The 5,520-nt window shown below is 37.1% G+C and overlaps 1 long non-coding RNA gene across 1 annotated transcript; it reads right to left on the bottom strand.

Annotated features, from left to right (window-relative positions):
* Positions 1-3,130: 3,130 nt before the first annotated feature.
* LOC132614203 (uncharacterized) lies at positions 3,131-5,039 on the bottom strand. Its single transcript, XR_009572214.1, has 3 exons — positions 4,654-5,039; positions 4,083-4,133; positions 3,131-3,506 (listed from the first exon to the last, which is right to left on the bottom strand). It is a non-coding gene; the product is annotated as an uncharacterized LOC132614203 (long non-coding RNA).
* Between the last annotated feature and the right edge of the window lie 481 nt (positions 5,040-5,520).

Genomic DNA, 5,520 nt, shown 5'->3' with positions numbered 1-5,520 from the left:
CCAGGGTTTTTCAAATTAGGCAACTGGTGCTCAAACAAATATCCAAATCAATAAGAATACAAAGGAAAGTTCGCACCAAATTGGCAAGGGCCCTATATGGTGCGAAAGGTACTATCAGGAGGAGAAGTGGTACTTGCTGAAATGGATGGTCAGGAGTGGCCAAGAGCAACAAATTCAGATGCCATCAAGAGATACTATATGTGAAGAAGGAGACGGCTACAAAGATTCAAAATTTTTATAGTTTATGTTGCTTTAATTGCATTTCTTTTGCTTGTAATTTTCGCATTTTCTCTTAGAAAAACCAAATCCAAATTATGTATGAAACTATGTGAGGACCTGATTCCCTATCGAGCACTTTAAACCAAAAATCTAAAATTATGTATTCTGAACTACATTATGACCTGATTCCCATTTGGGATACGTAGGCGCTCTATTGAGTTGGGTCTCACCAAAAATTCCAGTATGTTTACCTTGAACTACTTTTCGACCTGATTCCCGAAACGGGATACGTAGGGGCTCTCTCGAGCTCGATCATTCCAAACAAAATTCCCAATAAACCTTAGGAAATCTCAGAATTGATCTAGCAAGAGAGAGATAAAGGCAACCCCACAAGAAAACTGGGGCAGAATTTTTGAGAGGACCTCAAAAACTCGTCAAATATATTAGTTCAAAGGAACGAACGGATTAAAGCTTCTACACTGGGGCAAAACTTTTGACAAGAATCTCGAAAATTCCTCAGGCGCAGTAAGATTCATAATTGACAAGTACACACTTACACTGGAGCAGATTTTTTTTTAGAGGGTCTCAAAAATTCCTTCGACATAGCGAAATTCGAGTTGGTACAAAGATGTATACAAACTGGGCGAAAGGGATTCGAAAATTTTACAAGTCGAGATCAAGAAGAAGGAGAAGAGACGGAAGACATTGTTTGAGTAATTAATGTCATGAAATTAAAAGCCTGTGTATAAATATATCACTTTCAAAAAATACCAAATACATATGTTTTCCAAAATCATCGCCCAAAAAATTTTCAACTTTGCTAAAAAATAATAAATTTTTAAGGAAAACGAGCATTCTTTCCTGCCAAAGTATGAACGAAAAAAGTCTATGTGTTGGGAGAGCAGTCGACCATATAGGAAACTGATGAATTTTTCTGTGGATGCAGGAACAAACAAGCATGGATGCTTTTACACTAACTTGTTTGCTAAGATGGTCGAAACAGGATGACAACAACGAGCAAAGTGCAGAAGAAATTTCAAGGAATAGCGGCAAAGAAGAGCATACAAAAGGTTAACGAAGAGCTCCCTAAGTAAAGTTTATTTTACGCTGAGAAGTTTGTTTGTATTGCAGAGCACAGAGAATTTCATAAAAGAAAAATTTTAAGATTACAAAAAGATATAATCACGATTTACCGAAGTCTAGTCTCCACTAAACAGTATTTTATCAAAGTATTGAGACCCCGGCCTAGACGTCGCATGACTTGCCTTGATAGAATGACTGATTAGACATCTTAAATTTGGCAAGCACTGTCCTCACTTGAATCAGGTGGTGTAATTCTGACATCAAATTTAAGATCGTCGACACAGAATGTCAGCAAAGATATGGATTATTTTTTAACCGAAGGGTGGTCACAATATTCATCCATACATTATGTGATTTGAAGACGATGCATTGATATCGGCATCGAAATGTCGTATTCAATAGAGTCTAGTCCTTTCGGAAGATGTGAACCCTGTCGACGGGCGAGTAATCTTCCCCGGAGTCAAAAAGGGATGGTGTCAGTCTTACCACCGAGGTAAGCTTCATTCCTCAAGATGATGATATGGATTAAATGACTACGTGTCGAAGGGGCTGAGTCGTCATCCATATATATAGCAAAGAAATAGGTAGCGTAATTCCGAGGTTGATGACCACAATCGTTGAAATACGAATGTGATTCCTACATCAAGATTTGCGGTCGCTACTTCAATTTATTTCAAAAAAAAATTCAAAAATCCCGAGAAAATTGTAAAATCGGGCATTTAAATATTATTTCATAAAAATTGACAATTATAAGAAAATTCTGAGCTATTTACTTTCACGAATATCTTTTGAAAAAAAGATATGTATCCTGCTCCGTATAACTCAGAAAAATTGTAAATTAAGGCAACGTATGAATTACGGCTCATTTTGACCGCATTTTTCACATCTTTAAATATTCCCTGGAACTATATCGATATTGGGCTTGTTTTAAAACTTGTATTTTAAAATTAAGTATTATAAATCTTGTTTTCGTCAAAATTTATTTTACGAGGAAGGTTTAGACGAATACGTTTTAAAGAGCATATATTTTTTTTTTGTTAATGAGTACAATGTTGGGAGGGGTTAATTAAAACTTTTAAAAACTTTAGGGGGGAATTTACTAAAAGGGGGAGTGAGAGTTTAATAAAATAAAACTTTCACCCCCTCCCCCCCACTTCTCATTTTTCTTTTCCCGTCCATTCCTTCTCTTCTCAGGCGATTGTAGAGGCGACTTAGGGTTTCCTTCATTTGCAGCCAATTCGTGGTGATTCTACGCTAATTCTCGCTGGATGTTTGAGGGCTTTTGCCCTTTGTCTTGTTTTCTCATCGTTCCTAGGTTATTTTTCGTATTTATCGCACTGAATGGACTCGAATTTAATGGTTTAGTTAGGATGTTGCTCGGATCTTCTGAGTATGTGGTTGCCATGGGCAGGGCCTTGAGCCCTTGGCCAACTTGTGCATCACGTGCTAAAACGGAGGATCTAGGGCAATTTCCCAAAAACTTCTGCACAATTTGAGTACAATTTTAGGGGTTTCTATCCTATTTGTACAATCTAGACATTGGAAGATACTGGTTTTTATCCTATTGATGACTAGCTGTACTATCCTAGTAGTTTGCCAATTTTTTTTTATTTTTATTTGTATTTTAGGATATAAATTCGATATATTTGTCACGACCCAACCCCGTGGGCCATGACTAGTGCCCGAGCTGGACACTCGTATGCGTACCTGTTAAATATAGGCAAACTGATTCTTAAGAACAATATGGAAACTTGCAAAAGAACCTCAAAGGTTCATAACGTCATCATATATAGGTATCCAAATAACCTGTCTCCTGAGGAGTCACAACTAATCAAAATATAATATGATACGCAAGCCGACAAGGCCGCCACAACATATCAATACCATACGCAAGCCGACAAGGCTGCCACAACATATCAATACCATACGCAAGCCGACAAGGTTGCCACAACATGTCAATACCATACGTAAGCCATATCGACACAGCTGAACAAAACTTATACACAACCCACACATATGTCTACAGACCTCTAAGAGTATTGATAGTGAAATATGACGGGACAGGGCCCCTCCATACCCCTGGATAAGCATATATATACATCAAAAGATCTGTACCAAAAGTCTAGGCTCCGGGACAATGGAGCTCTCCAAAACAGCTGTGTCGAAATCCTAAGCTGGAGGATAGCCAAATCGAGTATTTGTACCTGCGGGCATGAAACGCAGCCCCCCGCCATAATCACATCATCATATCATCATATCATATATATATATATATATATATTTATATCGTACCCGGCCCTATAGTAAGGGACTCGATGAGCAATGCAGTGAAACTGTGCACGGAAACATACCCGACCCGGGACTTATACCGTACCCGGCCCTATAGTGAGGGACTCGGTGAGCAATGCAGTGAAACTGTGCACGAAAATATACCCGGCCCGGGACTCAATGAAAAATACATTAACAGCATACACGAGCAGAGTAGTGAGAAACCATATGCAAACTAAGTCATAGCTGAGACTCAATAGGATAATCAAAATGAACTATCATTTGAAAATCAAGACAATAGCCATATCAAGTACCCTTCGAATGGATTATATCAAAATAGGACGTCTGAAATCATAGACACGTATCAAGACATAATAAAATAAGTTCTGGGAATCAAGAATATTAGCCATCCTAGTGTCTCTAAGAATAGGAGCTTCTTTGGAGTCATATACACGTCGTCTATTTGTTTCATAAAGATCATGCCAAAAGAAAGAAGGGATAGCTTTACATACCTTGTCCGCCTCTTAAGCTAATCCACACCTAAGTCTCGGGCTTCCCAAGGTCTACAATAACGTCAGTAAATACCAAACATTAGCTAATGGTACTTAGGAATCCAACCCTAAGCAACCACGTCATTTATAGAAATTTGGACAACATTTCGTTTAGAAATTCAACAAACCCCGAGAATTCAACTCGGCCAAATCATCAACAACAATACTAATAACCATATCAACAACATCAACAATTAATCCCATCGATCTATCCCCTCAACAATATAAAATAGTTTCAATAATTCAAACAATAATGCGACGAGCGGCAAGCTCGGCTTGTCAATTAAACAATAGTATTAAACCCCATCTTCATTCCGAAATTTCTCAACAATATTATCAATAACAACAACACCTCCAGGTTATTCAATTAATTTCCAGTCATATAATTTCATAAGGACAACCTCCCAAAATAGTCCACCGAACTACAACACCAATTTATCCGATCTCCGATATAATCTTCGTATTTCTTTCATCTAGCAATGTAGATATGACTTGGATAAATCCAATACATCTAGGAGAGAGAATTTCTTACCATATATGCCAAGATTTAATCTTCTTCCACCTTACTTTATTTTGAAAAAATCATAGACTCGCTATGATCCGTAGGAAATTGACGTAATGAATCACGTAATTGACCTCGACATAACCTTTATGTCGTTATTCTATTTTGCTGCTTCATCGACGAACTTAGGGCTCATTTGTGAGGAAAATATCCTTTGTATCAAGGGTATATAACGTTGCTAGCTTGAAGAGGAAGTTGCTGCCAAAAAATTCTCTTAAGGAATATATCTCTCACTAAGGGAACAAGATCACCAAAATGAAATATCTTTTTTTTTTCTTGTACACATTGTCCCGCCTTATCACATTATCTCTAATTGGGATCTTATCCTTTAATGTGGAAAGTTATCCACAGATCTTTGGAAATATGAATAGTCACTTATATGACTTGCATGATGGATCCACGTGGATTGCATTCACAACACACTTACCCAAATAACGTTAATTAAATTTCTTTTTTATCTTCCACTACAATCCAACACTTAGTCAATTACACACATAATTAATTTCTTGATCTCAATCGACTTAAATAGTACTCATATACACTCATGTGATATAACACTAGTCCATAACCTTATTTTCCACACATAAAATATTATCTCCAATCCCTATCATTCCACTTTTGAGTCTTAAATATTTTCGGGACTTTATCCTTTTATACACCGAGCTCTTATTTGCATGTTTGAATATGACCAAGCCCTCTGGATTCGGGTAAATTAATCATATTGGACGGTTCAATTTCCCAATCCTAAAATACGGGATATTATAGCTTGATCCACATTTCATTCAATAAATATCAAACCTCGACGAACCTTTTTTTTTCAATTCGTTTAACTTCTAA

This window comes from Lycium barbarum, chromosome 10, assembly GCF_019175385.1.
Source record: "Lycium barbarum isolate Lr01 chromosome 10, ASM1917538v2, whole genome shotgun sequence".
Taxonomy (NCBI): Eukaryota; Viridiplantae; Streptophyta; class Magnoliopsida; order Solanales; family Solanaceae; genus Lycium; species Lycium barbarum.
Note: the sequence above shows the minus strand (reverse complement) of the source record. Positions and strands in the feature narration are given on the sequence as shown.